Raw genomic sequence first — 12,535 nt, 5'->3', positions numbered from 1 at the left:
AAACACAAGTGTGATTAAAACAAGTAGCCAGAAACCATTTTATGATACAAGTCATAAAACAACCACACCTTCATAATTCAACATTCTGATCTCAAACACCTTCTTCGCTTCCCTCTCTAAGATCAACCCTTCTCCTTCACCTGGTGACCGAATTGAATCTGGAACGACCATTTCTTGGTTTAGGCCAGAGTCCTACAGATTAATCTCTCGAATATAAAAGTACTCCCGTGCAGTGCATTTGTTTAGGGTTTGAATTCGTTTCTTATCAACACACTCCAAATTATCAAAAACAGCAGAATCAGTTTTTACCCCAAAACAAAAATAAATAGTTGTATATGAGTTTATTTCACGAGTAATTGATTTTAAGGAAAAGTATGAGTTTTTCATGGCTGTAACATTTAACTTTCACTTCATTTTTTTGTTGCCACATTAAAAAAAAAATTATGAGCCCAATTGTGAGGGAACCCAATCAATGCATACATCCATAATGGAAGGAGGTTACAAATCTTACATCCCTCGGATGTGTATGCTGGGATGAGACTCGGATGATCAGGTGTAATTAACGTTTGTCTTTGAAAATGTTACTTGACCGTCCAAGGCTCAAAAAATTCTTATGTTTTATATTATATAACCGTTGGCATAACGATATTGCTTCAATCTTACCTAATGATGATGTAAGTTTTTTCTTCGGCATTTCAGTCGTCCAATTCTAAGAGAGTTACATGTTATGTTTGAAGCTAAAATAATGTTCATGCATACATAATAAAATTAGTCATATACATCACCAAAAGTTTACAACCAAATTATTTTATTAATAGTGTGTATACATGTATATCACCTTCTATTAGATTTACCTAGCTACTACTAAATCTAATTAATGCACATATAATTTTATTATAATATTTTATACTTTGATTGACGAAACATTAAGTGTATGGTTAGGCATTTTAACCGCCGGTTTATGTTTGATCCAATCTTATAAGATCTTTTTTTGTTTGTAACCTAATAGATATGGCACACCCATTTTTTTTTATTTTAACATTTAATATATTGATTATGAGATGATCCATTAATTAAAGGTTACTAAATTTAGTTCATAATGAAAGAAGTTACAAACACCACGACCGTCAGATGTATATTTCTTGGATGAGACTGGGATGGTTAGATCATCCGTTTGTCTCTCAAAATTTTATCTAGCATTCGATAGCTCAAAAACTCATTTTGTTTTGTATTATAGATATCGGTGACTTGGCCATTATACTATCATTAAAATATCAAGAAAAAACATGATAGGTACAAACATCGATATGTAAAAGAGTGGAACTTAGAATATTCAGCTAATATCGACATAGTGATTTGAATATGCATTAAACTCTTATTACTTAATGTTCAATTATTTTCCTTGATTCTCAAGGCGAGATCCCAAAACCGAAATTCAAATATGTTTTAGATATTTGAAAATATATATTTACCATATCCCATATGTTTGCAACTCTAGTTGCTATATTAGTAAAATATATGTATGAATACTAGCTAATATTATTTTTCAACCAAAAGCGATTTCGGTACTGTAAAGACCCTCATGCTCGTCAACGCTATTTGACTAGTCAAGAGACGATTTAGCCGCTAAGGACTCGATTAGTTTAACATGAACGTTAATTCATAGAAATTAATCTAACAAAGATTTAAATAACTAAACTAGTACCGTTGGATAGATCTCGAAAAGTTACGCGAAATGGACTACTCGAACGTGTCATTCGGATATCATATTAAGAAGATATTATTAGTTTTGTTTAAAGGGCAAAATAGTTATTTTGTAGTTAACCGACATGGCTTCCCTTAACGTTTGGGTGGGTGCATTTATCATAAGTCGTTGGCATTATCACCAAAACGTGTCGACTCGAGAGAAGACTTTCACTTTTTTTTTCTTCTTCTATTCTCTTCTTTTCTTCTTTCTTCTTCTTCTTCTTTCTTCTTCTTCTCCTTCTCTGCTCGTTCTTCTGCTGAGAGTCTGTGAGAGCTAATCGAGTGATCAGTTGTTTACTCGTGTTCGGTTAATGAAGGTTGATGTTGCTGCAATCGATTGAGTTATGGAGGCGGAAAGTTAGGGTTTGAGGAATAAATGAGTTAAGGTTTGATTTGAGGTTCAGAGAAGAATTAGAAGATAAAGATGATGGATTCGGGGAATTGAATTAAGATGGGGTTGTTCTTAATTAACGTTTCATTGAAGCTACAGGGTTGTTTGAGGATTGGATATGATATTAGGGTTTCTGAATTTGATTCAGAGATGAGTTCGAAGAAGAATTAAGAGATGGAATTGGTATTCTAGGAGAAGGAATTGAGATGGGTTTATGTCTAATTGAGCTATGAAGTTGATTCAGTGAAGAATCGAGGGGTTAGCGTTTCTGCATGTTGTGTTGGAATTCGATTTGAGTAAGAGTTAAGAAGATTGGTGGTGGTGCTGGAGTTGATTGAGGTCGGGAAACCGAAAGAAGGTGAATCAAGTAGATCTGGAATTAGATTTATCTTGTTCTGAATTTGAATTATATGTTTTGGTTTCTGAATTAGGGTTCAATAGAATTGTTATGAAGATTGATATTTGTTTGTGTTGTTGGTGAAAGAAGAATGAAGCAATTTCAGTTAGGGTTCTTAATAAAATGAAGTTAGGGTTCATGGGTTTGAGCTGCAAGTGAAGGAATGTCAATTCAATGGATGTTGTTACTGGGGTAAGCTTTTAATTGCATTAATTGTGATACATGAAAGATGAATCATTGAATTGTTGAGTTTTATAGTTGTTATTGAAATTGTATTCTGAGATGGATATAGAGCAGAACTGTGGATGAAGTAGGTTTGTATTGAATTACTTCGAACTAGATTAAATAGAGAAAGTACAAGAAAATATGAAGGTTGAATTGGTGCTGCAGGAATTAGAATGTCTGCAAGTGGTGGTGTTCATGAGTAACATGACTTTAGAAATGGAATTGTAATTGTGATTATTACTGCAGGGCATAGATGTGGTCTTAAACTCAGCTGGAAATGCAACTGGTGATGGTGCTTTTGTATTCTGACTGGCAGTTGAAGTGAAGAACATGTTTGAGATGTATAATGGGGTGGTTCTGTAATTGTTGTTGGCGCTTAAGGGATGGTAGTGATGAATTGAACTGAGATTGCTGGTGGTGATGGTTTGTTTAGGTCATGGTAATGTGGTGTAGTGAAATATGGTGGTATGAGTTATAGGAATGAATGTATAGATTTTCTTGTTGAATGGAACTGTGTTAGTAGTGAAGATTATTTAATTGGCAGAGATTGGATGTGGGTCTAAGTGTATGAATTATAGATGGAAAAAGTGATTGAGTTGAGATAAGTCTGGTGGCAGATGAAGATAAATCAGATTCAGAGTTGGAGATGGCGCTGTTGTTGTGTGTTGAATTTAAAGAGAAGAGAATATGTGAGAGTAGTGATTGTAGAATCCATTTTGGGTAGTCTCTTTGAAAGCTTGCTACCACTGCAATTGAAGGTAAGCAGTGTTTGTAATTGTAATTGAGTTTTGAAGTTTGCTTGTAGTTTAATATTGAAATGATTAAGAAAATAAAATGTTGTAACATGAAATTGAGCTAGAGTTGCATAGTTAGAGTTGCAGCTGTGAGAGAAGAACCCTTGTCATGTCTAACTGAATTTATTCAGTCTGTGTTAGTTTTGCCCTTAGCTGACTCAGTTAATCTGACTGAGTTGAATCGGTGTTAACTCACTGAGTTTCTCTTTTGACCTGAGTTGACCAGTTCACCTGACCTTGACCGAGTTGGATCGGTTGACTAGACCTGACCTTGACTGTTAACTTGACCTTTGACTGACATTTACCATTAGTTGACCCATTGACCGTTAATGACTTTTAGTTGACTTGGATGGACTGGACTTTAGTTAATGGGCTTGTTTAATGGACCTGGGCTTAGGGCAGTTTTCCTAAGTAGACATTTTGGACCTCTTGTGGTCTGAATTAGCATTTGATTTCTTCTACAAAGTTATAGATATTCATAAGACTTAGCTACGGACTATAGAAACAACCTAATTGAATTAGTAAACCTTTAGATATGCAAGAGATGGATACTGAAGAGGTGTAGAACCATAAATGGGCTTAGAACCACTAGTTAGACTTGTATGATTCTTGTATGTGCCTTTTTGGCTAGTTTCTTAGACTTCTTGTGTGATTAACAGTTAGCCAATTAACAACGATCGATTCAAAGGATGAAGCAGTGATCGTGGATCTCGAGGTAGGCGTGGCTTGTCATCAAAAGAGGTGGGAATACTTTTGACTCTCTTGTGACCATTGATGTTTTCTTTTACAAAAGTTTATGTTTATCAAATTCATGCATTGTCTAGTTGTGCATTCCATGCTTTGTTTAAATTGCATTACGATAATTCTTTTGATTATGTTAATCTTTCCATGGTTTGGAAATGACTTGTAATGTTTTGTTGTCAATATGAATTGTTATGGGAAATGAGAATTGCCACCTGTGGTATATAGGATACACTCCTTCACATTTATACTTAGAGCTTTTATGATATATTGGTCGGAAGTTTGCGAGTTCGGAATTGTCGATATCAATACTTATGATTAGTTGTGGATTTGCGAGTTCGGAATTGCACAACCATAGTATACATTGTTTGAAGAAGGAGTTTGTCCATATACATGTTTGTTTATTTCAGTGACTTGGTCGCTATTTAATGTTTGGGAAAACATGTATTGTTTTCCAAATCTTGCATATGATTACTTTAAAGTTAGATGTTATTCCTGCTGGGTACCCCTTTTAGGGATGATGTGCTCACGCATTCCCACTTTCAGTTTCAGAGATAGATCAGAGTTGTGCAACGAAAGCTTCGAGACGTTTGTTAGATTACTTCTGCTATGTTTATTATGTTGTGTATTCTATTTGCAAACCATGGCTATTGTGTATGTATCATCTGTGAGAAGTTTTGTATATATATATATTTCAGAGCGGCGCTAGTTATTGGGTTTTAAGTGCTGTAGCAGATTTCTTAATTGAATGCTTAAGTATACGATTTGGATTCTTAGTGCCTCTGTTTTTAGTTAATCTCTTGGATTAGTCAGCTGCTAGCTTTGGGGGCGCTACAAGTTGGTATCAGAGCTCACTATTAAATCTTATATGGGAAAATATATAATTAGCCAGTGCCAGTTAGTGAACTAGATTAGTTAGATATGGGTTGGGTTGTGAGATAAATCTTAATAACTAAAAGTTATCAATTATTTGGTTGATTGATTGATTTTTTTGTTTGTTTGTTGTTTATGTCTGGTGGAGTAAAAATTGTAGGATACACCGATAACTTTAGCTAATGAGGATTTGAAAATAATTAATCTAAAAAGTATGAACACACAAACAATCTGACATTAGAAAAATAGTGAAATTAGTATTATGGATAAATTTTGAAGGTCACATGAAAACCCGTCGAGTACCATAACTTATATATAGAGTAAACAACTTATAATTACATAAATGATAATAATATTTTTGGGACTCAATAATATTTGTAAGAGTAGTTAGGATAATAGTTTGACTATTAATGTTAATAACAAAAATATTACAATAATAATTATAAATGATAATCAAAGTAATAATAATTTTAATTAAGTAATGATTAGCATTAATCATCTAGTATCATATTGAACTTAACTAAAATTTCGTTAAAGATATATAACGATAATTATGATTAAATAGCTATGGAAAATTATTAAGGCTTATCTATGATTAAGTTTTGTAAATTAAACTAATGACAAATTAGAAATATATGTTTTGCGTTTAAACTAGATAGTTAATATAATACTTAGTAGGCGTTAGACTTAAGAAAGCGAGAATAAAGACTCAACTTGTTAGTAACCTTGTACCGAGATTATTTTTAATTTAACAAATGATTCACTAAATCTTTAAAATGAAACAAATATACATGAAGTAGTAATAATAGAATTCCGATGCTTAGTGTAATATTAGAATCAAAAGAAAATAAATTTGTATATTAATAAGATACTTTACACCAATAGCAAAATCTAAAGACTATTAGGATATATTACAATTTTATGCAGACTCAAATTTAGATCACACTATATTACCAACGCCAATATTTAACAAGATATAGTATACGGATTCAATCTGAATAAATAAAAATTTTGTATTAATCTTTACGTGAAAGTAGAATTATACTTACAAGATTAAGGCTTAGTGTATCAGTGGGACTATCAACTTAAGAATAATGAGAATAATAACACAGTTGATAATAGTATTTGAGTAATTAGGTTAGTAGCAAATTTATAATAGATAATACCTAGAAAATTTATATATGATATTATAAATTAAAGTTAAAGTATTAGATATTATAAATTAAAGTTAAAGTATTAGATATTATAAATTGACGAAAAATCGAATTAGGATTGCCTATATTGGTAAAAAGCATAAATAAAATAAAATTTGATGATTAAATTGCTTAAAATGATGTGAACTAGTTATATATTTTACAAAGTAAATTTAACAGAGTTATACCAGTTATGATAGAAGCTAAAGACTAATTAATCTTAAATAATTAATACTTAGTTAATCCATCACTGGGGAATAGTGAAGGTTGTGTTTTCTCTGTTTGTAGGAAGGCATTGTTGGGCTTGGCCAACCTTGACAGGGCAACTGCATTCAGAGATGACCGATCATAGAAGCTTTAATTCTTTAGGAAACCGATAGATATATTAGTCTTGTAATTAGTCTCCCTTGTAATTAGAGACAAAGATTTTATAAAATAGAAATTAATTTGAGAAACTTAGATTTCCCAATTTGATAGAATTTAAATCAGTGTAATTGAACCTAGAGTTACAAATTTTAGATCTAGGTTGTAGAAAGCCATGTAGGCTTGTGTTTTGTTTTATGTTGTTTACGCTTGGACAAGAGATGGGATTATTCTATAAGGTGGGAAGTTTTAAAGACCAGAAGGATGGTTTTATTTTCGAGGACGAAAATTTTATAAGGTGGGGAGAATGTAAAGACCCTCATGCTCGTCAACGCTATTTGACTAGTCAAGAGACGATTTAGCCGCTAAGGACTCGATTAATTTAACATGAACGTTAATTCATAGAAATTAATCTAACAACGATTTAAATAACGAAACTAGTACCGTTGGATAGATCTCGAAAAGTTACGCGAAATGGACTACTCGAACGAGTCATTCGGATATCAGATGAAGAAGATATTATTAGTTTTGTTTAAAGGGCAAAATAGTTATTTTGTAGTTAACCGACCTGGCTTCCCTTAACGTTTGGGTGGGTGCATTTATCATGGGTCGTTGGCATTATCACCAAAACGTGTCGACTCCAGAGAAGACTTTCACTTTCTTTTTTCTTCTTCTATTCTCTTGTTTTCTTCTTTCTTCTTCTTCTTTCTTCTTTTTCTCCTTCTCTGCTCGTTCTTCTGCTGAGAGTCTGTGAGAGCTAATCGAGTGATCAGTTGTTTACTCGTGTGCGGTTAATGAAGGTTGATGTTGCTGCAGTCGATTGAGTTATGGAAGAGGCAGAAAGTTAGGGTTTGAGGAATAAATGAGTTAAGGTTTGATTTGAGGTTCAAAGAAGAATTAGAAGATGAAGATGATGGATTCGAGGAATTGAATTGAGATGGGGTTGTTCTTAATTAACGTTTGATTGAAGCTACAGGGTTGTTTGAGGATTGGATATAATATTAGGGTTTCTGAATTTGATTCGGAGATGAGTTCGAAGAAGAATTAAGAGATGGAATTGGTATTATAGGAAAAGGAATTGAGATGGGTTTATGTCTAATTGAGCTATGAAGTTGATTCAGTGAAGAATCGAGGGGTTAGCGTTTCTGCATGTTGTGTTGGAATTCGATTTGAGTAAGAATTAAGAAGATTGGTGGTGGTGCTGGAGTTGATTGAGGTCAGGAAACCGAGAGAAGGTAAATCAAGTAGATCTGGAATTAGATTTATCTTGTTATGAATTTGAATTATATGTTTTGGTTTCTGAATTAGGGTTCAATAGAATTGTTATGAAGATTGATATTTGTTTGTATTGTTGGTGAAAGAAGAATGAAGCAATTTCAGTTAGGGTTCTTAATAAAATGAAGTTAGGGTTCATGGGTTTGAGCTGCAAGTGAAGGAATGTCAATTCAATGGATGTTGTTACTGGGGTAAGCTTTTAATTGCATTAATTGTGATACATGAAAGATGAATCATTGAATTGTTGAGTTTTATAGTTGTTATTGAAATTGTATTATGAGATGGATATGGAACAGAACTGTGGATGAAGTAGGTTTGTATTGAATTACAGTGAACTAGATTAAATAGAGAGAGTACAAGAAAATACGAAGGTTGAATTGGTGTTGCAGGAATGAGAATGTCTGCAAGTGGTGGTGTTCATGAGTAACATGACTTTAGAAATGAAATTGTAATTGTGCTTATTACTGCAGGGCATAGATGTGGTCTTAAACTCAGTTGGAAATGCAACTGGTGATGTTTCTTTTGTGTTCTGACTGGCAGTTGAAGTGAAGAACATGTTTGAGATGTGTAATGGGGTGGTTCTGTAATTGTTGGTGGCGCTTAAGGGATGGTAGTGATGAATTGAACTGAGATTGCTGGTGGTGGTGGTTTGTTTAGGTCATGGTGATATGGTGTAGTGAAATCTGGTGGTATGAGTTATAGGAATGAATGTATAAATATTCTTGTTGAATGGAACTGTGTTAGTAGTGAAGATTATTTAATTGGCAGAGATTGGATGTGGGTCTAAGTGTATGAATTATAGATGGAAAAAGTGATTGAGTTGAGATAAGTCTGGTGGCAGATGAAGATAAATCAGATTCAGAGTTGGAGATGGCGTTGTTGTTTGTGTGTTGAATTTAAAGAGAAGAGAATATGTGAGAGTAGTGATTGTAGAATCCAGTTTGGGTAGTCTCTTTGAAAGCTTGCTACCACTTCAATTGAAGGTAAGCAGTGTTTGTAATTGTAATTGAGTTTTGAAGTTTGCTTGTAGTTTAATATTGAAATGATTAAGAAAATAAAATTTTGTAACATGAAATTGAGTTAGAGTTGCATAGTTAGAGTTGCAGCTTTGAGAGAAGAACCCTTATCATGTCTGACTGAATTTATTCAGTCTGTGTTAGTTTTTCCCTTAGCTGACTCAGTTAATCTGACTGAGTTGAATCGGTGTTAACTCCCTGAGTTTCTATTTGGACTTGAGTTGACCAGTTCACCTGACCTTGACCGAGTTGGATCGGTTGACTAGACCTGACCTTGACTGTTAACTTGACCTTTGACTGACGTTTACCGTTAGTTGACCCATTGACCGTTAGTGACTGTTAGTTGACTCAGATGGACTGGTCTTTAGTTAATGGGCTTGTTTAATGGACTTGGGCTTAGGGCAGGTTTCCTAAGTAGATATTTTGGACCTCTTGTGGTCCGAATTAGCATTTGATTTCTTCTACAAAGTTGTAAATATTCATAAGACTTAGCTACGGACTATAGAAACAACCTAATTGAATTAGTAAACCTTTAGATATGCAAGATATGGATACTGAAGAGGTGTAGAACCATAAACGGGCTTAGAACCATTAGTTAGACTTGTATAATTCTTGTGTGAGCCTTTTTGTCTAGTTTCTTAGACTTCTTGTATGATTAACAGTTAGTCAATTAACAACGATCGATTCAAAGGATGAACCAGTGGATCGTGGATATCGAGGTAGGCGTGACTTGTCATCAAAAGAGGTGGGAATACTTTTGACTCTCTTGTGACCATTGATGTTTTCTTTTACAAAAGTTTATGTTTATCAAATTCATGCATTTTCTAGTTGTGCATTCCATGCTTTGTTTAAATTGCATTACGATAATTCTGTTGATTATGTTAATCTTTCCATGATTTTGAAAGGACTTGTAATGTTTTGCTGTCAATATGAATTGTTATGGGAAATGAGAATTTCCATCTGTGGTGTATAGGATACACTCCTTCACATTTATACCTAGAGATTTTATGATATATTGGTCGGTAGTTTGCGAGTTCGGAATTGTCGATATCAATACTTACGATTAGGTGTGGATTTGCGAGTTCGGAATTGCACAACCATAGTATACATTGTTTGAAGAGGGAGTTTTTCCATATACATGTTTGTTTATTTCAGTGACTTGGTCGCTATTTAATGTTTGGGAAAACATGTATTGTTTTCCAAATCTTGCATATGATTACTTTAAAGTTAGATGTTATACTGTTGGGCACCCCTTTTAGGGATGATGTGCTCACCCATTTCCACTTTTAGTTTCAGAGACAGATCAGAGTTGCGTAGCGAAAGCTTCGAGGAGTTTGTTAGATTACTTCTGCTATGTTTATTATATTGTATATTCTATTTGCAAATCATGGATATTATATACATATCATTTGATAGATGTTTTGTATATTATATATTTCAGAGCGGGGCTAGTTATTGGGTTTTAAGTTCTGTAGAAGATTTCTTAATTGAATGCTTAAGTATACGATTTGGATTCTTAGTGCCTCTGTTTTTAGTTAATATCTTGGATTAGTCAGCTGCTAGCTTTGGGGGCGCTACAGGTACATTGGTTGGAATACAGTTAAATTTTTTCAAAACCATTTATTGATTATCTTAAGGATTTTCGGATTTAGTAATTCTTTGCCTTCTACTTAAGCCTTGGTCATAACACTATAATAGTGAAGCTTGTATTCTTACAAATTGATCACTTGACACACTGCCTAATTGTTTGTGTGGGAAGCCAAATCGTTTATAAAAGGAGTAATCTTATTATTTAGGTGAAATCTCTTTGATAAGTGCTTTATTTACATGATTTGAGTGTCAATACCATGCTTGTTTTAGTTGGATTTCTTGCATATCATCTTTGTATTACTCTTGTTTTCTATCTTATTTGTTTACTAAGGTGAATCATCCAAAGTAAATGGAACAGGGTTTGAAATATTTGGAGATTAAAAGACATTATTGGAATGAAGATCTAGAAGTACCTACGGTTGGGAAATACAACAAACTCAACCATAAAACTGGGAAGATAACACCAATTCTTTCAGAGTTACGGTTGGGAAATCATATTAACCCAACCGTAGATGAACCAGGTGGAAGAATTGTCAGAGTTACGGCGACGAAATCAAGCCGTATGCAAATCCAGGGATACTTACGGTTTGAAAATCATTTAAAACCCAATCGTAGGAACAAATGAGAAGATATGAAGGATTTTAAAACACCATCTTGTAGAGGACGACGATACGAAGAGAACACAAAAATAATGAGCTTAGTCAGTCGTCGGATGAAGCTCATTATGGCCAAAATGGTGAAGCAAGACAAATGAGGAGATTCAGAAGCACCAAACGTAGGCAAACTCATGGGGACTTACGGTGGAGAAACCCAACCGTAGGTAAAGTCAGGGGAACTTTCGGTTGGGAACACGGGGAAACCCAACCGTAGACAATTCGAGTTGTACGAATTCTGGACTTTTAAAACTTGTAAAACTTGATCCCGGAAGGATTCTAAACCCTAGATATCATGAGCACTATATAAGAAGACCCTCAATACATTAAGAGGGGATATACTACACCTTGGGAGACACAATTCTATCTCACATATTACATCTTCTACATCAAAACCTAGGGTTCACCCTTTAGGGGGAACCCATTCTATTTTGTAATCATGTGCAGCTAAACCTTCTTTGATTAAGGATGAATTCAATGTTCTAGACGTGATATTTATTATTGTACAAGTTTGTTTGAATTTCTAATCATCATCGTTTGTCTTTACCACATATAATGTTTATGAATTATCATAAGATTGATTCGAGTGCGCAACCAGATTGATCTACCGATTGTTTTATTGCTATTATTGAGTTATGAAATAAGTAATCGTCGAATATCTTATACACAAGTAGAAATCGCGAGACCTTGCAAAGGGATTTTGTGGAGCAATTGCGAGTGAAGATAACATCAGAAAGTGGACCTTGATCTAAGAGTTTAACTACTGGGATCAGCCTAAATTCATAAAGCTTAAAGCGTTCGATTGGATTACACATTGAGTGATCTACTACTTGGTGGTTCGTTGAATAGAATCTGGCAGTCAAGAACTTCTGTATCCAGTGATAGAAGGAGTTTTTGGGATAACACTGATCTAGTTGTTATTCTACGGTTGGTGATGAATGATTCTGATGAAAGATAGATAAGTATTCTAATCCAGTTAATGCTTGGTCACGGCGAAGGATTCCTTGATCATCTCTTTTCTCTCTTATTGCCTTTTTATTTATCTTACAATCAATCTCCCCTTTTGTGTTTTACTTTGTTTTGCTAATATAAATAACCTATCAATTATACAGCTCTATGTGGGAACGATCCTTACTACCACTATATTACTAGTTAATTAGTGGGAAATATCTTGATTAATTTGTTGTGGTTACGACACGCATCAAATTAGTTGTCAATTGATTTGTTATTTGTTTAGCTTGTTTTTATTTTTGGTTTTAGATTTTTTTTTTAGATTTT

General features: G+C 33.8%; 1 long non-coding RNA gene across 2 annotated transcripts; it reads left to right on the top strand.

Annotated features, from left to right (window-relative positions):
- Nucleotides 1-1,944: 1,944 nt before the first annotated feature.
- On the top strand, nucleotides 1,945-11,758 carry LOC113330594. 2 transcript variants are annotated; one of them, XR_003350344.1, is made up of 3 exons: nucleotides 1,945-3,517; nucleotides 4,213-4,294; nucleotides 10,963-11,758. It is a non-coding gene; the product is annotated as an uncharacterized LOC113330594 (long non-coding RNA). The 2 variants fall into 2 exon arrangements; XR_003350345.1 differs by lacking the exon at nucleotides 10,963-11,758 and adding an exon at nucleotides 4,841-5,385.
- The last annotated feature ends 777 nt before the right edge of the window (nucleotides 11,759-12,535 follow it).

The sequence above is a fragment of the Papaver somniferum genome, unplaced genomic scaffold (assembly GCF_003573695.1).
Source record: "Papaver somniferum cultivar HN1 unplaced genomic scaffold, ASM357369v1 unplaced-scaffold_118, whole genome shotgun sequence".
NCBI lineage: Eukaryota > Viridiplantae > Streptophyta > Magnoliopsida > Ranunculales > Papaveraceae > Papaver > Papaver somniferum.
The sequence above is the reverse complement of the archived record's forward strand: the minus strand, read 5'-3'. Positions and strand labels throughout refer to the sequence as shown.